Source organism: Orcinus orca, chromosome 7, assembly GCF_937001465.1.
Source record: "Orcinus orca chromosome 7, mOrcOrc1.1, whole genome shotgun sequence".
In the NCBI taxonomy this organism is placed as follows: domain Eukaryota; kingdom Metazoa; phylum Chordata; class Mammalia; order Artiodactyla; family Delphinidae; genus Orcinus; species Orcinus orca.
The window spans coordinates 79,703,918-79,731,752 of NC_064565.1; the positions used below are offsets into that span (position 1 = coordinate 79,703,918).

Below are 27,835 nucleotides of genomic sequence, written 5' to 3' on the forward strand. Positions count from 1 at the left end.
AAATATAACAGCACTATTATTTTAGGATTCACATAAGAGCCACAGTTACCCATTTACTTTTGAATATGAACACTAAAGTGTTTTGCTTGTATTCCTTCCCTATCCTCCTTCCTCACTACCTCTTATACTTATTTCACTCAACTCATTTAGCCACCACAGATGGGCTACAATCCACCACCTTCAGGAGTGGCACTAAGACCAGGAAGCGTCTATAGGAAGTATGAGTATACAAACTTCACTGTGAAAACTTCAATTCAATTCAAAGTACCTTCAACCTTAACCATAATCCATCTAAAGGAAATTTAAAACTTCATCTTTTTTCAAAACTAGCAACTCTAGTAGCCACAGGGCCTTAATTAGTTAACCAAATATTGGAGAACTTCCTAGTTATGGGTCAAGAATTCACATTTACTTCCTTAATTGATTCTTCCAGTAGCCTCTGTTGTATTCTTTCTATATTTCAGGGCCTGCAATTTTTTTCTTTCCTCAGACAGTTCTTGATACCAACCGTTAAGCCTGAAACTATGCAGAATCTTAGGAGCTACCCTATTAATATGACAGCCTGCTGCAGTATTATATGCACATATATGCATACACACATATATACATATACATGGATGCACCCATATATGAATATATACACATTCTTATATATGGATACATATATATATATGTATGTATGAGATACGTGTATATATGTGTGTGTATATATACACACAGAGTGTGTGAGTGTGTGTATCTCTATATATATTTATCTATATTCATATATATTAACAGGAACACCATACTCTGGATCAAAGAGCAGACTTTATATTTATTCACAGAGCAATCTTCGCCGCATTGGTTTCCCATGCCCACATTCTCCACAGGGCAATGTACTGAGAGCAGAATGTCCCCTGTGCATGTAGGGTTGCATCAAAAGAGAGGGATCCTGGATTTGAAACCTGGAGCTTATATAGGCAGTTGGGACAACTGACAATTCTCCCTCTGGGAATAGAGGGAGGGAGACCTTTGCTCTGGAATATAAATAAATCCCCTGGGGCTGAGAGGTGGGAAGAAGTTCTCTAGCTCTTTTTCACTAGCCTGAAATGTAAACAATTGACTCAGGATTCATCATCCTTAAAAAGTAAGCAAATGGATCAGCGTAGAAGATACTTTGCATTCCTTTTAAACCCAGTACCAGTGTTCTTTGCTCTGAAAGCTCTGACCTTGCAGATATAAACAGACACTCATGGAGCATTTTTTCCCCAACATAAACATGGGGTGCTTCCACTGATATTTAGTAATATGGAATCTAAACTTCAAGACACCACTCCCTTATTCCAAACTATTTCCCTTAAATTAACGACATTCTCTTCCCTCCTATTATCCTGGGTACCTAGCATAATTTTTTCAATAATCTTAAATGATTCAGAAAAGATATCAGTCAACATCTCACAATAATTCAACATTGGAGACTACAAATATGAGGACATAACTAAATTAACAGCTCAATAATTTGTGGTGCCATAGGTTCCTTAGTTTAACCTTGCCTGATCTCAGTTTCTGTTTTTACCCACTGGTTTTTATTACTTAGGAATATAATTTTTGCATTACACAATACACAAAAGTTCTTATATGGAGATCCTTAAGTGTTTGTCTAAGTGTTTAAACCATATTCTGTCATTAAGGGAGACCACCAAAATTTTTTGAGCAAGGGCTTCCCTGGTGGCGCAGTGGTTGAGAGTCTGCCTGCCGATGCAGGGGACACGCGTTCGTGCCCCGGTCCGGGAGGATCCCACATGCCGCGGAGCGGCTGGGGCCCTTGAGCCATGGCCGCTGAGCCTGCGCATCCGGAGCCTGTGCTCCGCAGCGGGAGAGGCCACAACAGTGAGAGGCCCGCGTACCGCAAAAAAAAAAAAAAATTGAGCAAGAGTGTGTCCACAGTGATAATTTATGCTGATTATTTCTGTAGCAATTGGTTCGAAATATTAATGTAGAGAAACAGGAGACTGGGAAAATACAGTAGAGATTATTGCAATAATCCAGGTATGAGATGATACATTTATGAGCCAGAGTAGCAGTGAAGGTAATAAAAAGGAGGTATTTAAAGCAGGAGACAGTTGAAGGGAAGAGTTGATGCCTGAGTTTGGAAGTGTGAGTATAACGAAAAATTGAAATCACCAATACTTAAGTGGTGGGAAAAATTTTTTTTAAACCTTTAAGTATAATTAAGGTCAAAGAGAATGTTAGATTAGGTGGGAGTAGAAAACTCATTAGGAAATGTTATGTCTGAATTGATAGAAGAGTCAAGGAGAAAGGTACAATACACTATAGAGTGTCACTACCAGAACACTGGGCTGCATTGATCATGGGTATGGCAAATGCAATTAGGTTTATATTCTTTCCATTAGAACAGCTAGTTTATCCCTGGTCTTATTCACTTAATGATGATATTTTTCTGGTGGTAACTTAGTCTCATAGACAAGTATGACAAGCTTTTCTTATGAAGTCATGCATTTCTAGCTGTGTCATTATTTTTAGGAACGTTAACTGTTATAGGTGGCATCAAAACTTCACAGCCACTTGTCTTCTGCAATCTTTGTAATATGTTTTGAGTGTGTGTTCCAGAGTATATCTTTTTGTCTTAAAAACTAAATTCCACACAGCTCAACCTCATTCCATTAGGAATATTATATACGGGCATTTGCTACCTCTGTGAATTAGTTGTATATTCAAGTTAAGTGAATCAATATAATTGCAATTTTAATCATGTCTCTTTTCCTGTGCAATTTTAATGCATTTAATGGATGAATAGAAAATGTGCTTCCAATATTAATTAATGACCAATTGTTCCTCTTAAGTGTTATTCCCCAAAATGCTTTCAGGAATCATTTGCTGTTCCTCTTTTCTGTAACACGTGGGTCATAATATGTAAACACAGACTCCTACAGTATTTACCTCCTTTAGATGCCATTTCATGTGAATTATAGGCGTTGAAACTTTAAAAAAAATTTAAGTTATCTAAGATTATACAGCTAATATTTTGTTATAATAATTCAAAAGCAAAAATATCCAGAACCTTGAACTAATTTAATTTTATAATTTATTTTATAAAAAATAAAACAATTATACTCATGTTATTGCATAAGCCTGTCATTAGAACTCTCTTGGTACATTACAACTTAAGGTATGATACATACTGCATGTCATATCAGAAGCTGATAGCCGTGCTCAGGAAGCCAAGCCCTTAATTTCTTGTCTAGTGGTTATACTTTGTTGAACAGACAAATGTAACAGAGATGAACACATACTAGTAAGTAGTAAGTTTAATTTTTCATATAAGGTAATATACAAATGGCTAAGCAGATAAAATCAACAAGCTGTCATATTTTTCAAGCTATAGACCACATAGACCAGGTAAAATGCCTATGACAAATGATTTAGCCTGGGAATGCACATATTCTGCCATAGAAGAAAGGAGTGAACACAAGAACTTCATGTGTCTGGATAAAATCATTAATATAGTTCTTTTAATGGTATGCTTTTTGTGATTTTTATTGTAGATTTAAATATGCACTAGGAAAAATAAAAGGCTCTTAGAATAATACACATTTTACCATGGCTAGTGTTGAGATACAACAATAATCCTCCCTGGCTCAGATTTAGAGAGACACTGATTTAAAGGAAGAGCATTTTAATGAGCAGTAGTCTGGATGTTGGAAATTTGCAAACAATAGAAACTGGATCATAATGATGAATAAATTCATAGTAGAATTAGTGCAAAATCAAATCCTATCAATTTATATCTTTGAGACAGAAAAGTAGTTTAATCAAGTTAAAGTGTATTTTTTAAGAATTTTTTACCCTATGTTTCAATTGTGTGCCCTTTTCTTTACAAATAATAAACTGAATGAGCTCAGAGAGAATTAAATACCAATATATTTGTAGGAATACCTACTACTTTTGAAATGCTTTATTTGTAGAAATGACTTTAGGGGACAAATATGAAAAATGCTGTGGAAGCAACCTTATGATACGTCATTTGTTTTTCTGTAATCTGCCTTACTGTTTACCTTGTTAAGAAACTTGTTGAGCAGTTCTGCTGGATCTTCTGGCACCTGACAGAAGCATCATCAGTCATTGCACAGGCTTTGGTCTGCAAACTCTTTTAGGAGATTCAGGAGGGATATGGATTTAAATTTTAAACTGGTTTCTGTCAGTGTGACAAATGAACACCAGAAAATTGTAAGACAATGGTAGAATGTTGAAATGCATGCCAAAAGTAATGGGCCAATCTTCAAGTAGAATCAACAAAAACAGCCTTAAAATGTCTCCAGGTTACACCATTACTATCCTTCTATGCCTGAGGCATGAGGACAGCATATAATTATTGAAGTTTCCAACCCTGTATTATATTCAGAGGTAATATAATTGATTACTCAGAGTAAATAAACCCATGGAAGTTTTTTTTAATCTTATTAATAATGCACTGATTCTTAGCATTTTCTTTTGAAGAGTCAAAATAAGAAAGAATAACTGATCAAAGTCTTAAAATAATGACATATAAAATTTTCTCCCAACTTATTTTTCCCGAATTCATTTTGTTGGCAAATTGAATGTTGCTTTATTCTTTTACGAGTTATATACAATGGTGATATTCCAAAGTGTGTTATCTTATGCAGATTTTTAAAACATGTTTCTGCCATAAAGAACTAGAAAAGACTACTATATTTTGATGAAGTGCATTTTAATAGATCTAAGGACGTGTAATAAAAATAATTGAAGCAGTGACTGGTCTGTTATCAGATGGAGCACAGTGAGGCCTGCCTCAGGATTTAGATTCCACACTTTAGAAGTCTACACTAGAAAAATGCTGGGCTTCAATCACTTCCAGTTTCCTGTAGTTTTTATTTGTTCCCCTGTAAAGTTGCTTAGCTGTTATCTAGTAATGGAATCAAGTGAAAAGTAATTCAATGTTGATATTTTAAGACAAGTAACTTTAAGATGCTGCTGGAAGCATCCATTTAAAAATATTAAAATTAATATTTTAATTTTATAACATGAGCATAGTATCTATTTTATTTTATATATAATACGCGATGAATTATATCAGATAGGGAAAAATACATGTTTGATTTTATTAACTCCTTTTAGTCATTAAGTTAATGAATACAGTAAACAAAAGTAAGTGTTCAAATTATGATAGCACAATTTAATATTTGGCTGAAAATACAGGATTGTTTATTTTTTATCTGTTACACAAAAATGTATTTCTTATCTGAATTCTTTCTAAGCTAGAAAATATACTTAATCAAAGAATATACTAAATTATTTGTCATCAAATATTTGAATGATATTAAATGCTATTTTATTTATATTGTACAGTATAATGAGCTTTAAGTTGCTCCAGAATTTATCATTATGTTTATGTTATTGATATTCTTGAACAAGCCAAAATGAAAACTACTGTAATCAACAATAACGTAGGCTAGTGAACTAATTTTTACTGTCACATCTGTAGTCAGTTCAATTCTTTATGACCCACAGGTCAACCTGATCCTTTGGGTAGTCTGACGGAATATCAGACTACCCCGTCATAATCATTATAGTAGCTATAGAATATATTTATGTATTGCTAAAATAGCATAAGGGCTACAAAATATATCACTGGTCAATTTCATAGAAGAATATGGATAATGGTGAATAGCCAGGATGAACTTTATTTGAAAAAATGCACATACTACAGAAATCTGTGTTAGCAGAGCTATGTGTTGATACACTGAAATAATTACATTTGAAATACGTTGCTTACTTTTTCTTTAGAGTATGTAAACATATGTAAATGTGAAATATAAACACATGAAAAAATAAGGGGAAAAGGTTTGGGCAATGAACAAAGTCAAATATTAAGGACACTGGAATACAATAATATAACACAGGCCTAAAAATTGTCACCAGAAATATAGGCTCAAGTAAGACAACTAAATAAAGGTAATCAAGTGAAATGAAATATGCTTTAGTTTTCCTTCAATAACTTGAGGTTCTGAGCAGATTTATAGCACTTACTCTACAAGCTTGTTTAGCAAGGATTCATTAAAATGAAATAATGATTATAGTTGTTGTAATTTTATAGAGTTGCTCTTCTTTCTAAATACTGTGGACTTGACTTTTTTTGAAAAGTCAGGACTTAAAGGCAAAATTTCTCTAGACAATCAAATATTTAAGGCAAAATTATCCTTGGAAATCTTTAGTCTAAAAATCAATGTATAAATCACCTAATGCCAAATTATCCCTCAAACTTTCTTAGAAAGTCACCAGTTGAAGATCTACATACTTTTTCTCATACACTTGGCTGTAACTCACCAAAGTTTTCTTCTAACATTGGAAGAGATAGCTCTTTTCTTTTGTTTTGCAACAGATGAAGTAGTTGACTTACATTGGGGGGCTCTATATTGAATACAAATTTTCCTTCAATCCTAGAATCACATTCAGCATTAGGATATACCTATCCAATTCTGGGCCAAGGAGTTCTGAGCCGAAGGGAACAAGCATATCTAATTTCAAGCTCCCTTTTGGGTATAAACTCAGTGAGTGGATTGAGCATAAGAATTGTTCCAGGCCATTTAATTGGTTATTTTCTATCTTTCAAATTATTCCACTCTGTCTTTTTTCTAAGTCCCTGTATATACAGTCAAGAATACTATATACCATTCATTGAAAGTACATATTATGTGCTCTCACAACATATTTCTTACATATTTTGTCCTTGCATAGGTTTCCTTGATTTCTCAAAAAAAGGGTTAGGAAAATTATTTTACTCTTTTCACCCTTACAAAAATATAGATGTGTTTTCTTGCCTAAATTGACCCTAATGATTACTTTGAATGAGATCAAGAGAGAGTGCTTGTTTCTGTATCTTATATTTTAATTAATCATGACATAATAAATAAAGTGTTGAAAAATAAGGAAGTTTTTCAAGGGGATTATAGTTTTAGTTAAGTGAATAGAGATGTGTAAAAATAATTTTATTTTTGCTTGGGACAATGCAGTTTATTTTCAAGATGTCAGATGGATTTGTATGGATTTATTTGAAATATTTCCTAGACTATATCACTGGTTATGATTCCTTCTGTTTTCTACTAGAGTCATTTACAATAGAATTTTCTATTTGCTTTGCACTTATGAGTATTAAAAAAATTCATCTTTTACAAACCTGGGATATTTTATATCTTCTTTCATGAAAAATAAGACATATGTAACAGATATACATGTAAAATTCCATCACGTTTCAATTAAAGACTATAGAAAAATTGATGAGTAGTAGGGAGACACATGGTAGCTTTGAAACATTTTAAATGCTGATATCAATTTTTCTCTGGCATTTCACAGAGTGTGATCCTGATAATATTCTTTCTTGACAAGGGCGTTGGCTTGCGAACCGTGACTCTTCCGCCTTGCTTCTCCTGGTAAGCCTCCAGCAATGCTGCTGTGGAGGGATTTTTGTGTGGTGTTGAAGAGGGAGGGCTTTGCAATGGGGATAAGGGTGAAAACTACTTTGGATAGAGGGGTCAACATAAACTGAGACCTGGTGGATGAGAAGAAGGCAAATATGAGAAGAACTGGGGAGAAAGCATTCTGGTCTGAGGAACCAGGGCAAGAGAAGGGTTAGGCTCTGTGAAGAACATAAAAACCAAAGTGACTAGAAAATAGCAACTAAGAGGGCAACAAAAAGAGACCAGTTGAAAATATATGCAGGGTTTTGAAAGTTCTAGTCTACTAGGAGTAGTAGTTTGGGTTTCATTTTAAAGGCTAATTCCCTGAAGACTGTCCTCATTTATAAATTGAGGATAAAGCTATTACATATTTCATAAGGTTGTTCTATTAGTAGCTAATAGTTACATAATACAATGTGCCAGACACTGTTTAAAAGTGTTTAATATTCAAGACTCCTTTTGATATGGATATTATCATCATCCCCACTTTAAAGATGAAAATATTGAGGCAGAGAAAATGCACTTTGGACATGCATGCACTTCTTAAATGTCAGAACAAGGATTTAAACTGAGGCCGTCCACCTTCAGCAGCTGAGCTCTTAAATGTAATAGACTGTTATCAGAACTAAATGAGATTATACATATGATGAAGGAACTTCACCACTCTGATACTTTTTGTCTAGGCTGCTCTAAATTCAAGAGTCCTCCTTCCAAGTCTTAAACATTTTGAATCCTGTATAATAATCTTTTACAAACTTGCTTCAAATGGTGTATGCCCTTGTTTCACTTTCTCAGCCTCTATAATTTCTAACACCTCAGAGTTGAACCCATGGTTACCTTCCCCCCAATCTCAACATCCAACCCCTCTTCTCACTCATTCCAATATAAAGTAAAACAAAACAAAATAACAGAAATGTATAAATAACCTCAATTTCCTAGCTATTGGTACTAAAATTCTGCCCTCCCTACCTACAATAGGGTATTTCATTTCATATTCTAAGAGTGTTTAATTTCTATGACTGGATTTTCTGACCAGTCTGATTTATCACCCAACACAATTTGCTTACAGAAAGTGTTATCATTAGAGTTTATAGAAAGTTAAAGACATGTATCAAGTGACTTTGACAATGAAGTAGTAAGTTCATCACAAGTTAGGAAATGTAAAGATGCTTACATCTCCTTTAAATATTTGAAGGAATTATTTGTAGTGTTAAGCATTCATTTAAAAGAGACAAACAAACTTAAACCGTACTCTTCGAATCATTATAAAAATGCAATTGTTTAAAATGTTTTTCCTTTATATCTTTTTCTATGAAACAATCTCCTAGGCAAAGGAGAGGATGGGATTTTTTTTTTCTTGTTTCAGTTTTGTCCCTCTTAAGCTGTTTATTCCATTGTTTTTTAAGTGCCCAGGGGCACATAGTAGAGTTGGGGCAGGAACTGCCGGGTTGAAGCTTGTCGCTGCACCATGAATTCGGTCAGTTATACTGTGTCCAGCCCCACCCTCTTTCCCTGTGCTCATACTGTGACCCCATATGCCCAGGCTCCAGTTTGCTGCATCTTGGGTGTGTGCCCATTTGGGACATATTTATCCTAAAAAATTGTTTACCTAAAATTGAAAAAAGAAAACCTTGTTCAATAAACTATTCAAAGCTACTTGTCTATAATGATGACAACAACAATAGTATCAATAATAACAGTAATAATAAGTACCAATAGTAGTATTAAAAGTAGACGGAACAGAAGCAAGAGGCACAGACATAACACTCGTAGTAGAAAAAATCTTCTTAATTTGAACAACTTCACCATGAGTTATTGCAAGCTCTTGGCAATCAGTGCTATTCTATTGCAGTAGAACTATCTTAAACATTTATAAACAAGCCCTGTCTTAGCATTAAGAAATATTGAGCACTAAAATGGGTTGCCTAACATCTATTGAAAGACAAGCAACCAAGAAATAAGTAAATTATTTTATAAGAAAAGCACACACAAAAGAAAATGGACAGAAAGTCTTCTTATTGTCTCTACTAATCTTTCAACTCTTTTTACTTAACCCTTTGAATGTATTGTACTGCACTCCAAAAATACATATTACTTAATCATTATAGTAATTATAACAATCAAAATTTGCTCTCTAAGATTATGACCTTCACTTCTCTTCTGTGTAACAAAATATTGTAATCACTGAATAATAATAATAATGCTTTAGAAATGGGAACTTCTTTTCAGTTTAAGGATATATTACTAGATAATTTCAATTTTATTTCTCTTGCATAGCCAATGTTTCTCCTTGCAATATTTGTAAGATATTTTTAAAATGTAAATAATCACAACAAAGTAGAATGGCAGTGTTTTTTTTAATTTTAGATTTTGTAGAGAAATCAAATAATTCAGGGATACAAATAAAATAAGGGATCTGTGTGAAAAGTTATATATGTATATATATATAGCTATATATATGTATATATCATGCACAAAATTTGTTCAGTATCTACTAAACAGAATTCACAGTAGTTTATAGAATTTAAAAAATCCATAGGACCTATTAATGGAGCATGGGATCCTGAATAATTCAGATTTGACTTAACAGAATTTCTGTTTAGGCATGCTTATACATCTTATACTGTAAAAAACTTTTAAGACTACAATCAATTATCTTATTCAGTATTTCCCACTTTCATAAAATATGTTTAGCATTTATATACCTTGTTAAATATAGATTTATAATAATAATTAATTTAAAGACTTATTGCACACATTTTTAAAACTTTAAAGTTCCTTGATGAAGCAAGTGCATTTTGATTCCTGTTATAGGCATTTTATACCATGATATTGACTTTGGTTGTGAGCCGTTCTCCTGGTAGAATTGATTTATGATACACTCCATTGCTATCCAGACAGTTTCCTCTGAAGTGACAAAGAAGTTCTGCTTCCATACCCATCTAATCAATGGAAAGCAAAGCAAGACCAGACAAAACAAAACCCTTTATACAAGGTGACTGGATACTAAATGTCATGTTGTGTATGTTATGTGAGAAAATAAATAGTAGACAATATATACTTTGTTAATTGACATTGTTATGTACCTCCCAAAAGATCAATTTATACCTGGTACACAGACTATAAAAACTGTTGTTGCATTAAATTGTTTGTTAAAAAAAAAGTAAACATCCATACATTTTATGTGAAAGTTAATACCTCAATTTATAATCTTTGTGCCTTTTTATTTGTGAGAATATAGATATTCAAACATTCAAGGAGCAAACAGTAATTGACTAAATGAGAGAAAACAAGTATTCAGGTAGGAAGATGACTTTCATAACATTATTTTGCCAAATTTAAGAAAACCATGAAATGCTCTTGAGGCTCCTTGTTTGATGGAAAATTGCTGATCCTTATTTAATCCTTGCAGATTAAATAAATCTATTATTTTTGAATCTATTATTTTACTTTACCTTCAAATTACATTTATATACACATGACTGCATTTGTTCTGAAGTATAATAAAAATTATAATGCATAGAACAGAATGCCAGAAGTATATTATATATTATCTTTATAGTCTTAAACACGAAATATTGTAGTGCATTGAGGTTAGAACATAAAACCTATGGGGTGGGGACAAATAGATGATAAGGAGTGAAGGAAAGGTAGGGTGAGGACAGATTTTAATGGGTTTTGTATGCCATGATGACCCCTAAGGAAGACTGAATTAATTAAAAAGAAAATAAGTGATATATTTGTATTTTTAGAAATATGTTTGAGGGCAGTGTGGAGAGGGAAGGGACTGGAAACAGGGTAGACACAGAGGAGACTATTCTTGTGGTGCAAAGAGTATTAGGAAAGTTTCTGGGATGGGCTGTGATATAGAGAATGAAGACGAAAACGCATATTTGTGTGGAATTTTGAATAGAATTTTTAAAACTTGATTACTGAGAGAACATAGATGGTAAAGTAGAAGAATGAGCTAAGAGTGTTTCTAAGACTTCTAGCTCAAGTATTTAAGTAGATTGAAATGCCATTGATTAGGATATGGACTGAAAGAGGAAGACCATCTGACAGATGGATAAAAGATTAAGATGTATTTAATCATAGATTTCTTGACTTCTGAATGAATGAAGGTTATCTCTGTAGAAATATCAAATAACACTTCACCATGTCACCATTCCCATAGAGTATAAAATGATATCATCATGGCAGATTAATTACATTAGAACACTTCTATTATGGCAACAATCATTTTCATAGAGACAGACTTATGTTTTGGGTATAGAATTGCCATTTTTGCATATAGCTCTTTTGCCAGAACTATTACTCATAGATTTATAGAATACTGTATTCATCACCATGGTATGCCACATAAAACTGATTACCAGAAGAGTTATGGTAGAGGAAGTGTAGCAGTATACACCCTGCATGGAATTCACTGTTTTTTTCGTGTGTTCCATCAGTTGGAAACACTTGGCTTGGAGGAACAGCATAATGACCTTCAGAAGGCTCAGTTATGTAACAGGTGATTTATATGAACCTATTGCATTGGGATCTCAGCCTATTGAATGAGACATTTGCTTAAAATCAGCAGTCAATATATGATGCAGTCTCCCTCATAGTCCGAAATATAAATCCTGAAACCAACAGCAGAGATAGGAGTGGCTTCTCTCATTATTATTCCTAATAATGTATTTGAAGAATGTTTGTCTCTGGTTCTATGATCTTGAACTTGTGCTTGTAGGTCATTGTGCCCAAGGGAAGTCTGCTTCCAACAGGGAACTCAAAAATGGTTCCAGTGAATTGGAAACTGAAAGATGCCCTCATAATTTGACATTCATCATTTAGGTTAAATAACAAATCATCAGGGAACCTACAATGTTGGTTGATCCTGATTACTAGGGAAAATTTTGTTGTTGATACCTAGCAGGGGACGAGAAGACTATTTGGAAATAAGAAGGATTCTTCCTAGATCTATCTTTCGTAATAATTGTGGTCAATGAGAAACTGTTGTTTCTACTAAAAAATGGTCATCAATAACTCAAGTTCTGCAGGGATAACACTTTGAGTTATTTCACCTGGCCAAGAACCCAATATATCTGTGATGTATAAAAGGGTAAGAGATGAATGATATGATTAGTGTCTATCTTTATTTAGACACATAAAGGTGTCTATTTTTACTAACTTATACTTTATGACCAGCTAGGAAGCCCAGGACTACAGCAGCTATATATTTTATATTATGTATTTTTTCTCCCTGTTTCTCCCCAACAAATTGATAGTGCCCATGATGATACCTTTACTAGCAGATGGTTGTACTTTGTGGGTACTCTAAAATGCAGACACAAACTTTTACCTGAAGGAAGGACAAAAATGAAAAGCTGAGAGAGCAAAGTGGTGCACTTTGCCTGATCTTCCATTTGTGGCTCTGAGTCCATTCTCCATCATTCTTATCCTACTTCTGCCCTGGGAAGCTGAGCATCTTGGCTTTTGGCTCATATAAGTAATACACAGTCCTGGCAGGAAATCAAGGGGAGGAATTATATTGATGTAAATATATTTATTTTATTTATTTATGTTTTTGTCCCAGGGAGATATTTCATCTGTGTGGGTCCCTCACATGGATGCCATTACTTCTTTCAATACAACTTTCTCTATTCACATCTCTTTCCAGATTATGCTAGCCACTTCCTCCCTATACCCTTTCTTGACTGGGATATTTAGAATTCCTCTGCTATCAGATGAATAAAAGCTCTTCCACTGTAACTTATTGTGGATTCCTGCACCATTCCTTGTAGTTTGAACCATCCTCATACCTTGTGAATATTCTCACTGTAAAGAATACACAATGAAATTTCCTAGTATGAGTGTGCCATATATTTCCTTTTAGGACCATGAAGCTGATATATGTGAGAGCCAAGACAGGTCACAAAGGAAACCATGAAAGTGCTACAGGGAAGATTTGAAACTTTTGAGGTGATCAGTGCAAGCAAATCTCATAAATCTTCAACATATTTCTTGAGAAGCAACTGCTGTGAGCAAGAATGACTGACCAAAGCAGAATTGCTGGTAGAGGCAGGGAAAGTTGCTTTGAAGTAATCTGTGATCTCAAAGGCTGCAGATCTCATAGATCACCGATGAGATACAATTCATAAAAATGAGTAGAAGTTGGGTCCAGGAAAAGCTCAAGAAAATGCAAAGAGCCTTCTTTTTTTTAAGTCCTTTGTTAAAACCACAATAAAAAATAAGAAAGTTTTTGCAAGACATATAGAGATTTTTAAAAATTGCCTAATATTGCTAGAGAATAAAAAAGTTAATGAAGCTAGTGTAGCCTTGAAAGAGCAACATAAAGAATGCACACATACACACACACACACACACACACACACACACACACAAAGACTCATAAAGCAAACAGACAACAATATATGATGGTAGAAAAAAGAATGATTTGTAAAGGAACTGGTAAAATTTATAAAACAATTTTTAAAGTCTAAATAACTTCAGTAAAGATAAACAATAGTTTGGGTATCTATTTAAAAATACTAAAAGTCAAGTTGGCCTCAAACTTCTCAAGAGCCGTATTTCTTGTCAGAAAGCAGTTGAACGACAGTGGCAAGATACTTAAGGAAAGGTCATGGGAGCCAAGAGTATTACATCTAGACAAATTTTCCTTCAAGTAAAAGGACAAAGACAAATCTTTGAGTTTAGAAGACAATCACTTTAGTTTAGAAGTACAGAGATTCACATTATTAACCTGTAAGTGGTCACAGTACAACTTCAAATGATTTTATACCCATCCTCATTTAGTGGAAGAAGCTGACCACAGTATCTTTCCATCTTCACTTTCCCAGTCTTTGTGCCGTTGCTGCCATACATTTCACTTCTACATAGGTTATAAACCCTAAAATGAATTGTTGTTTTTCATTGTTGTTATTTTCAATTCACTTTTGAAGTGTTGAAAAATAAGAAAAAGTACTTTGTATTTAATCATTCATTTACCATTTTCAGCACTCCTCATTTACTATTATAGACCCAAACTTCTCTTGAGTATCATTTCCTTCTCCCTGAAGGACTTCCTTTAACATTTTTGTAGTCTGCTGACCATAGATTCTCTCCAATTTTTATGTTGAAAAAAGTCTTTTTTTTTTGCTTTTTGTAAAGAAGATATTTTCTCTTGGTATAGAATCCTGATTTACTGTCTGGTGTTTTCTGTGAATTAATACAATTTTTTTTATTCCTTCAGTATTTAAAGATATATGCCTATTCAATGAATAACTAAGTTAATAAAACTATGTGGTATGTTTATACTATGGAATAACTAAGCTTTCAATTGTAGTGTTTTGCCCTTGGTGTTATAACACCTGCAGTGTTGTGTTGAGGAACAGAGACAATAAGCATAATAACAAAAAAGTAAAGGCTATAAGGACAAGCAGTGATACATGTTTTACAAAAAGAGAAAAGATGAGTAAGGTGATAAAGTGGTAATGGGGAGCTGTTATTTTGCGTAGAATGTTCAGGAAATGTTTCTCTAAATCTCTAAGTGAGTGTAAAAGAGTAAGCTAGAGAATACTGACAGCAAAAAACATCGACATGAGCTGGAGTAGTGAACACTCGGGTTATTCCAGTTGATTTTCAGAAGTCTGCTCTACTTATACCTATAAATTGTAAAATAAAAAATCTGGATTTAATCCATAGAGCACAGAGGTAAAGGGAATGTATCAACAATTTAGTGTTTGTTTGTCTTTTAGGTTGACAAAGCACAACTTTAACCCATGAAATATTGTGTTTTTATGATCTATCTTAATTATATTTTAATCGTACAGAGTATGAAAAGTCACTAATTTAGCAGTTATTTTTTATTACAAGGTATTGATTAATCATATTCTCTTATTAAAAATTATCACAACTTGTTCCTCTTTAACATCTTTAATTAAAAAAAACATTTCCTTTCTGCATAGTTTTTCTATAACCACCATGAGGAAAATAAATTATATTTTAATTTAATAAGTTTTTGTCAGCAAGCATGTTATGTTGATGATGGACCTGCTATATGATTAGACCTTGGATGTGATTAGATGTCATACTGGAACTCAGTAAGAGTCAACTGAATCATACTCCAAAATTGCTAGCTTGCTAAACTCTCATTTCATTCCATATTTGGAAAATGAAAGGAGAATACTTCCTCCCCAGAGTAAGCCTTTCTAAATAATTTTTTAAATTGCTATTATTCTTTTGCCAAGGAAAAATAATAAATGTGGTCAAATTATGCAGAAACTTTTATAACTATGATAATTTTTTAGAATTTCAGAGTAGACTAAAAAGCTACCACTCATATGCCACCTTTAAGAAAAACTAAACCACATAGTTCTCTGGAAACTAAATGTTCACTCAAATTAAACAATCAAGCACACACACATATACAGATATAAAATATATGTGCCTAAATATATATGCATAAATTTATATATTGTATAATGTGTATGTGTTTATATGGGTTTATAAATACAGTTGATCCTTAAACAACGTAGGTTTGAACTGTGTGGGTCCACTTATATGGGGATTTTTTTCAATAATTATAGAGTAAGTCCTCCATATCCACGGATGTGAAACCCATGGATACTCAGGGCTGATTGTACTATGCCATTTTATATAAGGGACTTGAGTATCTGCGGATTTTAGTATACTTGGGAAGTGGGGGGTCCTGGAACCAATCCCCTGAGGTACTGAGGGATGAATGTACATGCATATGTATATATGTATATATATGTGTGTGTATATTTTTTCACCTTTCAATCTATGACATCTTTCTGCTATGCAGATACATAAATTACAGAATGTCAACTATAGCAAATTCTTGAATTAGAGTGGATCCAGAATCACTTCCCACAAAATCAGTAGACTGGAAAGGGATTAACTTAAAATATACGTCTTGGGAACAAGGCAAAAACATGTATAGAATTCTTTAAATCTAGGTACTCCATACTTGTCAATGAACCAGATTCTCCTACAAGAGAGAAAAGATTATAACTCAGGTATTCTTTATGTTACAGTCAGCTGTATTAGTTTTCTGTTGCTATGTAATGAATTTATTATCTCATAGTTTCCATGGAATGAGAGTCTAGATATAGGATAGTTGGGTCCTTTGCTCAGCATCCCAGTTGAGGTGTTGCTTGAGCCTATCATCTCACCTGAGGCAAAGTAACATGCTGGTTTTGACAAAGTAATTGCCTTCAGTTTCTCTGAGTAGACAGAACACAAACAATTAATGTATGAATATTATGTGAGGGAGTCTGTAACTAGCCCCAGGATGGGAAGCAGGATGGGATTTTAATAATTTTAAGAATTTGTTTGATTATGTAATTTTGATTGTTATATAAAAAGTTTAAAAGATACAGTAGCTTTTTGTTTTGTTTTGTTTCTTTTGCTGTACGCAGGCCTCTCACTATGTGGCCTCTTCTATTGGCGGAGCACAGGCTCTGGACATGCAGGCTCAGTGGCCATGGCTCACAGGCCTAGCTGCTCCGCGGCATGTGGGATCTTCCCAGACCAGGGCACGAACCTGTGTCCCCTGCATCGGCAGGTGGACTCTCAACCACTGCGCCACCAGGGAAGCCCCAGTAGCTTTTTTTTCTTAATAGATATTATTTTCTGCAGATAATTTGATTTTCTTTCCTCCTAAGTATCAAGGGACAATTAGTAAGAAAGTAGGTTCTATCTTGATATTTGGTTCCCAAGATATCTTATTTTAATGAACAATGTTATGATGCATCCTTATTAAAAAAAAGGTAATTAAACAATATCAAAAACAGAAAAGCTCAAGAAAAACATTTTAGAATGTGAACAATACGAAAAAATAGCCCAGATAATTAAACTGTAAATATAAGTTGCCAAGCTTATGTCTGATGTATATTTATATTTGTAAACAATGAAAATCTTCACCTCATTTAAGTTATGTTTAGAGCATAATTATAGGAAATTATATAAAATAATATTCACATGTTTATAAACTATTTATTTTACAAAAAAGTTGTAATAAGCTAAAAAATCATATGTAGCATAAAAATTAATTTCTTGTCCATTTTTATGTTTCCTAGAGTCATAACAAATGTACATCAAATGATTATATTTAAATTTGCTATATTTAAAAATTAACTGTGATTTTAAAATGCCCAGTATTATTTATCTTTATGTTAATGTGTATATATCTTTAATACTATTAAATTGTATTTATTTCAGTTTGAAAAAAATATAGCCAGATTTCTTATGTGAAATCTAAAACGCAGCATATTTGTTAGTTCTATTATCATTTTCTTAATATCTTAATTAATATCTTATTAGATGCTTAATATCTTATTAAATGCTCTCTTCATTATATTGCATTCTTCCTAAATATTTATTGCAATGTTTTTAGTCACTGATATTTTATATTAAACATTCAGATTGATTAATTCAGTGATAAAATAATACTAAATTTGCTTATCCACATGATTTTATTTTTATCATTTCAAGGTATTTTATTGTCTTCTCTCTTCTCTTCTCTCAGAGAACAAGGGGAAGAGCTATCTATGGAATACTCTGGTTTTCTATGAAATGCCTGTTCTTGAAAAATAATTTATTTAAGCCTGTTTAAGCTATAATGCAGGACTTTTTGACAGCTCTAGGTTAATGTAACCTTGGAGGGTTTGGGCAGAACAAGAGTTCAACTAGGAAGAAACATTGTTTCCTCCCATAATTATTCCACTACAAGACCGACCTACTAATTAAATTTACTTCATCTCTAATGAGACCATTCTGCTAACTCCCCCTCCTCAGCCAGCAATTTCTTTCTAGTATTAATCTGAAAACTGCATGTTTTTCCTTCCATTAAAGCTATCGTGATACAGTATTGCTTGCAAAAACAAGAATTTATAATCATAAATGTTTTCCTTCTAGAAACTAGGAATAGGCAGTACTAATGAATTTACATAATTAAGATAAATAATTTTCCAGTCTGATTTAGGTAAACATTTAAGAAAAGTAGAATGTATTGATATGTTTTAAGCATAAAATAAATAAAAAGCATAATTAATATAAAATATATAGCCTTATATACATATATAATTTTTTCTCTCTTTGGATTTTATTTTGAAATTATTTTCTATGGTTAAATGACACAAAGAACAATAAAAAGGAGCTGATTCACAACTCAAGATACTAGTACATGACAGAAAAAATTTCAGTGCCCCTCAAAATATTAGAACATAGTAGGCAATCAAAATAATGTGTTTTTAATAAAGGAAAGAAGGTGAAAAGCACATTTGAAACTGGATCCTCAATGGGAATTCCAGGCATTCCCCTTTTTCCTGCAAATTGGGACATTGACCACAGATCCAGAGATCTCAAGTAGGGACAAATAGTCTAAGCCAATCATATTTCCATTTTCTTTGACACTGAGTGGTTCAGAGTCTAGCTGAAAAGTTAGTTTCCTTTGATAAGGAAACATTTACTATTTAAAAACAAAGCAACAGGGAGCAAAATTAACTCTGTTTTTCTCTCTTTTACTTGAAATGAGTAATAAGTATTGACGTCTCTCTTGCTTTCAGCTGTCATGATATAACCACATGAGGAATCAGTGATAGGATGGGGTCAACACAGAAGATGGCTGAATAGAGACAAAGAAAGAGTTTGGTCTTTGACAGCACTGTTGATCTCTTGGACCAACACTGAATTTCTGTTTCTGGCAGACAAAAGAATTCTATTTGAAAGGAAAGCAAGTATAATAATATTGGAAGAAGAAGAAAAAATTAGGGCAATTTTTAAACCAAATATAAGCTTTTTTTTTTTTTTTGCGGTACGCGGGCCTCTCACTGTTGTGGCCTCTCCCGTTGCGGAGCACAGGCTCCGGACGCGCAGGCTCAGCGACCATGGCTCACGGGCCCAGCCGCTCCACGGCATGTGGGAGCTTCCCGGACCGGGGCACGAACCCACGTCCCCTGCATTAGCAGGCGGACTCTCAACCACTGCGCCACCAGACAGGCCCAAGCATATTTTTTAAACATATTTATTGGAGGATAATTTCTTTACAATGGTGTGTTAGGTTCTGCTTTATAACAAACTGAATCAGCTATTCATATACATATATCCCCATATCTCATCCCTCTTGCGTCTCCCTCCCACTCTCCCTATCCCACCCCTCTAGGTGGACACAAAGCACTGAGCTGATCTCCCTGTGCTACGTGGCTGCTTCCCGCTAGCTAGCTATTTTACATTTGGTAGTATATATAAGTCCATGCCACTCTCTCACTTCGTCCCAGCTTACCCTTCCCCCTCCCTGTGTCCTCAAGTCCATTCTCTATGTCTGTGTCTTTATTTCTGTCCTGCCCCTAGGTCTTTCATAACTTTTTTTTTTTTTTAGATTCCATATATATGTGTTAGCATATGGTATTTCTTTTTCTCTTTCTGACTTACTTCACTCTGTATGATTGATAGACTCTAGGTACATGCACCTCAATGCAAATTACTCAACTTCATTTCTTTTTATGGCTAAGTAATATTCCATTGTATATACATGCCACATCTTCTTTATCCATTCATCTGTCAATGGACACTCAGGTTTTTTCCATGTCCTGGCTATTGTAAATAGAGCTGCAATGAACATTATGGTACATGACTCTTTTTGAATTATGGTTTTCTCAGGGTATATGCCCAGTAGTGGGATGACTGTGTTCTATTTTTAATTTTTAAGGAACCTCCATACTGTTCTCCATAGTGGCTGTATCAATTTACATTCCCACCAACAGTGCAAGAGGGTTCCCTTTTCTCCACACCCTCTCCAGGATTTATTGTTTGTAGATTTTTTGATGATGGCCATTCTGACTGGTGTGAGGTGATACCTCATTGTAATTTTGATTTGCATTTCTCTAATGATTAGTGATGTTGAGCATTCTTTCATGCGTTTCTTGGCAATCGGTATATCTTCTTGGGAGAAATGTCTGTTTAGGTCTTCTGCCCATTTTTGGATTGGGTTATTTGTTTTTTTGATAATGAGCTGCATGAGCTGCTTGTAAATTTTGGAGATTAATCCTTTGTCAGTTGCTTTGTTTGCAAATATTTTCTCCCATTCTGAGGGCTGTCTTTTGGTCTTGTTTTTGGTTTCCTTTGCTGTGCAAAAGCTTTTAAGTTTCATTAGGTCTCATTTGTTTATTTTTGTTTTTATTACCATTTCTCTAGGAGGTGAGTCAAAACCCAAGCCTATAACAAAATAAATGGTTTACTTCAATAAAAAAGAGAATAAATGCTAAACATCATTAAATAAATTTTTGAATAAAGAAGTGGAGCAGAATAAAGGGTGTTCACTAGTCTTCTCTTCTTTCATATTATATGTGATGGTTAGAAGTAAAATTTATTATATTACATCATATGGTGTCTCAGTATATGTAGAGAAAATATTTATGACAATCATATAAAACGAGAGTAAAGGAACCTAAGTGTTGGTGAGTTTTGTATATTTCACTTGAAGTAGTAAAATATCAGTATTAGTCAGTTTTTGTAAGTTGTATATGTATATTGAATATATTCATTATCCTGATTTTAGTGGTTATTTGTTGGGCATATATATAGAGTCAAAATGCATCAAATTATACAATTTAACTATTTATAGTTTATAGTATGTAAACTATAACTTAATACAAATTTAACTCTGGGGAAAAGGTTTTAAAAAGCTAAAATATTAAGCCCTTGGACTTAAGTGGTCCAATTTTATACTTCTAGTATTCATGTTTTGTTTAAATTAAAATACAGTCAGCACTAGAGTATTAAATACTTATAAAAATGACACTTTATATGTGTTAAATTCTGTAGTAATATACAGAGCCTATTGGAGTAATATATTAATATATGTGTGTACAGAAAACTGAAAATATACATAGTAAAATGTAAAGACTGAGAGTGAGCTCTTCCATCTGAGAGTCTTCGAAGTTCTGCTGTCTGATTCTATGTGAATTTTGAAAGGGGTATTCCAATAAGATTTCTACATTTGAATCTCATTATTTACTACATATGATTATGTACATTGATATATATGTTGCTTTACACTTCTCTTTTTATGAAAAATAGAATTCTGTTACTTTACTCTTTTAGAGTTTTTGAGTCTCTTCTGGGAGAGTGTTTAGTGAGGTGAAATATAAATGGCATTAGATGGTTTCAACTAGGAAAATAGTAAATTAGGTATTCTCTATATAAATCTGTACCATATTCTAAGGGGCAAACTGAGTTGCTAACACTGGTAAATTGTACCCTATAAACTTTAACTTTATTTGTACATGTTTACCTTTGCTAGGATTTGAGTTTTTAAAAGTGCATAATTATCTTTGATAATTTCTTCTCTCTCTCTCTTTCTCATTTTCAGTTTGAGTTATTCTTTCTGACTTATTAAGATTTAAAAATCTCCATTGGTAAATTAACTGTAGTTTGAAGACCGTAAAGATACAGTGAAGACTAGAGTTATCAAGCATCCCTATAATTTTTGGATTAAGAGGAAGGATGTACAGGTTATTTTGTGTACTTGCTCAATGTTATTTTAACATTATACAAATAAAGCTTTTATCAGTTAATACATTTTTGTGTCATTAGATTATTTGTAGCTTCTTTAAAATACCGTTATAATCACCTTCAAAATTATGGATAGTCTCAGGGAATCTTCCAAATTCCTATCTTTGATTTCATTCTGAAATGAGATTATTATTGCTTTTGGAAAGTTTTAGCAAAGAGTAACTAGATCATAATGCTCTAGGTTGTTTGGAATGCTCTTTTAGGCATATTGGTGTATCTCCATTTTCCCGCGTTAAGAAATAAATAGCTTCTCATTGAATTTATATTTCTGAATTCCCATCACTGTGCCTCAACATTTATATTTCCTGATAAGTATCTGCAAAGTTGTATTGTGTTTCCTTATACCTTTATATAACAGTGCTATAAGTTGTAGAATAGAATATAAAGGCCTGTCCTTTATAAAGTCTTATTGGAAATATATGGATTTTATTTGTACCTTAATTTTCAAGCATTAAATCTCAATAGATAGTTGGTAACCTTAATTAATTTAAAATATTTTGAAGCTTGTTTTAAATACTAGTTTATTTAGCTTGGAAGTTTATAAGGTATGCTTTGTAAGTTTGTGTATCTTAAGTTCTTATACCTATAACTTTGATAATAAGAATTAAAAACATTACAAATGCTGTAGATTATATTAGGAATTTTTAAATTCAACTTTTTAAATAAAGAAAAAGAAATGTAGGCTAGACTTGTTGCAAAATGTTTTTGTTCATACATTTATCGTTTGCTAATTGACCATAGCATTTTTGGTGTGCAAATATATAAAGGAACTTTACTTTTCAGTAAAATTTTAACTTTTTCAGTAAAAATTTAGCTTTATTATTTTAAACAAAGACGTTGTTTATTACCATAAGTTTTCTTTTGGAACCTTAACAAATAAAACTTTATAAGTATATGGTCTTATTTTATATATCATATGATAACTAACCAGATACCCATTAATGATATCTAGTCTAATATTTTAGGAGAGCATTACTGTTTAATTTCACTCGGTGGTAATCTATAATACATGTATAATATCAAACAGGATACTATAACAATGTAAGCAATTCAATCTTGCCGAAAATTTATTTTTTAAAATAGTGAAAATAAAATATTAAATATTAAATAATATTAAATATTATAAAATTGGCAGAGATTACATAAAATACCTAAGGAAAGAATGCTTATATTTCAAATACACAAAAATTTATAATTTACTTTTATAAGCAAGTGGACTTATTATATTTATTTATATTTTTTATTCCTTTTTTTTTTTTTTTTTTTTGGCGGTACGCGGGCCTCTCACTGTTGTGGCCTCTCCCGTTGCAGAGCACAGGCTCCAGACGTGCAGGCTCAGCGGCCATGGCTCATGGGCCCAGACGCTCTGCGGCATGTGGGATCTTCCTGGACCGGGGCACGAACCCGTGTCCCCTGCATCGGCAGGCGGACTCTCAACCACTGCGCCATGGCCGCTGAGCCTGCGCGGCCGGACCCTGTGCTCCGTAACGGGAGAGGCCACAACAGTGAGAGGCCCGCGTACCGCCAAAAAAAAAAAAAAAATCTCAAATACAAAATTACCCAATGTTAATTTAACATATATATAAGACTTCCCGGGATATCAACTGCCATTTGCTAAGTGAGAATTCAGATCCCAGCTGATATCCTTGCTACTCTATCAAAATAGCAGCTGATATATTTAATGACATGAAATCAGAGTCTGAAGGAAATCTTAAGATTTGTCATCTATATTTCCTATATGGCTAGACCATGGAAACTAATTTAATATTTGCACGAATGGTTAAGGCTTATCCAGCTATATTTTTTAAAAGAATAGTCATTATATAATCCTTTTTCTTTCTGACTGGGACACATAAAAGCAAACTCTGTTTTCTTACTTCCACAGAATAATTTCTGGAATTTTACTTCTGCCAAAAAATTTTATTTATTCTATTCAAATATATCTTTGATTATTCTATTTTTTTGTCTTTCCAACTATTCAGCAGTTTAGTCTTCACCCCTGCATATATGCTATGTACACCAATCCTGAAATACAAAACAAAATAAAATAAAACAAAGACTTTCTAGAAGCATTTCCCTGTTTCCATTCTCTCTCCTTCCATTCCATCATCAATTACATTTCCTATTCTAACTAGGCAGCATCATACTTTAAGCTTGCATACTTATTTTTGTGTTTAGTGAAGCCAGGTTTTCCTTTCATTCACAATCACACTATGGATTGAATCTTAAATTGTATAGATGCTGAAGAATTCCAAATTAGCAAATAATTAAATCACATGATTACAAATACATAACCCATTATTTAACAGACATAACTCATCATTTAACATAGTAAACATAACTCATTCTTTTGGTGATATTAGTTATCAACACTTGATCATTAATGATAGTAGCAGCTATAGTCATATGTAATGATCACTTATAAAATGTTATATATTTGAATTTTATTTGCTCTTGGAAATTTCTGATTCTACTGCCTAATGTGATGGGACTTGGCAAAACAGAGTAGGGTAAATGGATAGGAATGTCAGGTAAAACAGGAATATGGTCTGTTGTGAATAGAAAATGATTCAAAAAAAAAAAGGCATCTGACGTTCCCAGAAGGATCAAGAAATCAGAATTTTATGATGACTCAAGAGGAGAAAAAGAGGTACAAAACATACAAATGATAGTAAAGTCCAGGGGAAATACCAAATTTAATACAAAAGTGTAGTACAGATTTATAAATAAGATATGGTGAGAAATTGATGAGTACTGCAGTTTATGTGTTAAAAGTTCCCAGTGGTTTTATTGGCCCATCCTCCCACAGGTGTCAAATATTCAGTAAAAATCTGAAAAAGACTTTCCAAAGCCAGTGCCTCACAGATCCCCCTTTTTATGAATTCAATGGATTCGGTTGTGTTCCTTTATATTAGTATGTTTTTATCATGGACTTTTTTCAGGATGAACTTCCTGAATTACTTTTGACATTTTGAGATTATTTTGATACTTAAGCACATAAAAATTAAAAAATATATATATGCTTCACAAGTCTTGCATGTCATCTTTTAAAACAAACAGATCCTTTTTACTGATTCTCATCCAAACTATGTCTACTGAAAAAAGAGCCTACAGCAGACATTTCAATTTGTACTATATCTTTTATAAAATGAGCAAACAAACAACAACAAAAATAAATAAATAAAAATAATACCTCACAGGGCAAGGCCCATTCAGAGAGACTAATTTGCAATTCTAATACCACTCATCTCACTACACAGGGATTTAAGGTTAAGCTGATTAATTTACTCTCCCCTCTCCTTACTGGTCAACATTTACAAGATCATGTCTTTATGTATTACTTGCTTTTAAGATTTCCTTTCCTCTTGCATTAAACTTACTTTTTCATGTCTTCCTAATTAGTACAGAGAGAATAAAACAATCACTTTATGTTTTATGTACAGTAAAACATACATATTAACTCAGATAAAAGAATAAGACTTATATAATGTGTTTTGCTTTTTTTATATTACTACATCACAATTGCACAGTACGGAAAACAGAGCTAGGATAGACTTAGATAGCATATAAGCTCTTGTTGTCTATGTTGAGGTGAACTAATGTTTAAAGTGTCCAATAGATGGTTGTCTCTTTTTCCTTAAAAAATTAATTAAAGAGACATTTGAGTCGTGAGTTTGGGCTGCTTAGTCATCCTAAAGATTGGGGTTTATCTTTCATGAACATAAATAATATGACAAAATTACAAAGAATAGTAAGACAGCTCATTTAACTGAGAGTATCAAAGTACTTTGAAAATGCTACTTTTTAATCCCATGCACACATGGATTTCATGATGTTGATTTACAAAAATTTGTGGTACATTTTGTAATGTATGATGATACATTGTTCTTAACCTTGGCCAAGATACATGACAGATGAGGAACAATATAGTGAAAAATAAATACATAAAACCAGGCATACCATTAAGAAAGACCTTTACCATCAGAAGCAATAGACTTCAAAATGGAAGTTCTGCATCAGTGTATGAAAGCAGGGTTCATATTTCCTTCCTGACTTATCCTTCTAACCTTACACTATAAAATTAGATTCATATAAAATCAGAGCTTTAAAACTTCCCATTTTCCACTGTTCATCTTTTCTCATTTTTGGTCTTTGCATCTAAAATGATCTGTGAAAGAATAAAGTCATACTTCGGCTGCTGTTGTGTTTAATCTATCAGCATTCAGACATTTCTCCAATGACATTATTCACAGAGTCAAGAAAAAAGTGTAACTTCAAAGTATTAAATCTGGTCTTTTTCTTTTTAAATATGATAACATTTTCAAAGGTGAAAAGGGTTTTCCTTGAAACTAGCAACTGATTTCATGCTGTAAGTTTCTCATTTTATTTGAATTTGATATTAAATAGAAGAGCACACAACCATGTCACAAATGACTGCCCTACTTTGTTAAAGTCAGACATATTAGACACCAAGAGACCTGTGCAATCGTTATTGATCAGAAGATGACAGTGTGTCATAACATTTATTGAGTGACTGTATTACTGAACATTATTGCCTAATATACTGTACATAAATTTTCAATATGAATAAAATTATAGTATATGAAAAAAGACAGGTCTTGGACATGGAAAATTTAATATTTGATTCATGGAAGTTTCTAGTCAAATGGTTTTAGGCAAACTAGTCATATATCTTTCAGTTTTCTGACTTTTAAAATGAGGATATTAATCTACTTCATAGTAGTCCATGGGCATTCAAAGACATAGTTATTGTATGATAATTTTTATAAACCATAAGATATTAAACAACTATAAATCAGGTGTAGAGATCCTATGATAAGATGGAAAATTTTAGATTTTCAGAAAGCATGGCTATTTTTCAAGGTAAAGAAAAATCTTGTCAGGTATCTTTTTTACCTGAAATCATCTTTCTAGTAGAATCATGAATATCAGGGCACTATTTGCCCCTTCCCCAGCTTATTCATAGACCAGAGGTCCCATTCTGGAAAGTGCAAGCCAAGAAAACTACAGGCTACACCTGCCACTCTACCCCCAGTGCCCAGTCATAGAGCAAGAGTGTCACTCCAGGAAAGCAGTAGCCAACCTCCAGCTCCAGTGCAGTGACACAAGGGTACTGACCAGGGAGAAAGCAGGCTATAATGGTACAAACTATTCAGCTCTACCTGAAGGGACTTACTTGATTTAAAACAGAGAATGGGGAACTTCAGGCTTAGGGTGTATCAATGCAAATAATTAATAAACAATCTATAATAGGAACAGAAAGAATTTTACCTGAGAACTGTAGCCCCAGAGACACAGATTAGAGAAGCCCTTGAATTATGTTCTGCCTGGCTGCAAAATGGGAGAGGCTTATATAGGCAAAACCCACAAAGTCACAAAAGTTGTTTGTCAAGAATTAGGGTTGAAGTTGGCAAGAAATAAGGGTGCTTGTTAAGCAAGATTTGGCTGGGGTGTGATGTGGTTGCATAGTTACAAGGGAATACCTTGAAACCCTAAGGTTGCAGCTGGCAGCTGCTAGCAGACGTTGTTTGAAAATGGCTGGTGGTACCTTGAGTTTTATACAGTTCAGAAAATTCAAGTTCTCAGTGATGTGGGAATGTATCTGAATCCATATCCGCAATGGTTACCCAGCTCCATTTTCAATGCCTGAACCACAGTTTTATATCTTGTCAGAACAAAGAACAAACATCAAACATGGGAGGGGTACCTTCCTTCAAGATTTCAAAGGAGACAAATTAGCACACACATAGCAAGTCAGC

The 27,835-nt window shown here is 33.3% G+C and overlaps 1 long non-coding RNA gene across 2 annotated transcripts in view; it reads right to left on the reverse strand.

Moving 5' to 3' along the window:
* The window catches only part of LOC125964975 (uncharacterized), a 34,719-nt gene extending 7,279 nt beyond the window's left edge, over positions 1-27,440 (reverse strand). The window contains exon 1 of one of the 2 annotated variants that reach the window (XR_007478364.1): positions 27,348-27,440. This is a non-coding gene — a long non-coding RNA (uncharacterized LOC125964975). Of the gene's footprint in view, positions 1-4,055; positions 4,376-27,347 lie in introns of those variants that run through there. The other variant, XR_007478363.1, reaches the window with a different exon arrangement.
* Between the last annotated feature and the right edge of the window lie 395 nt (positions 27,441-27,835).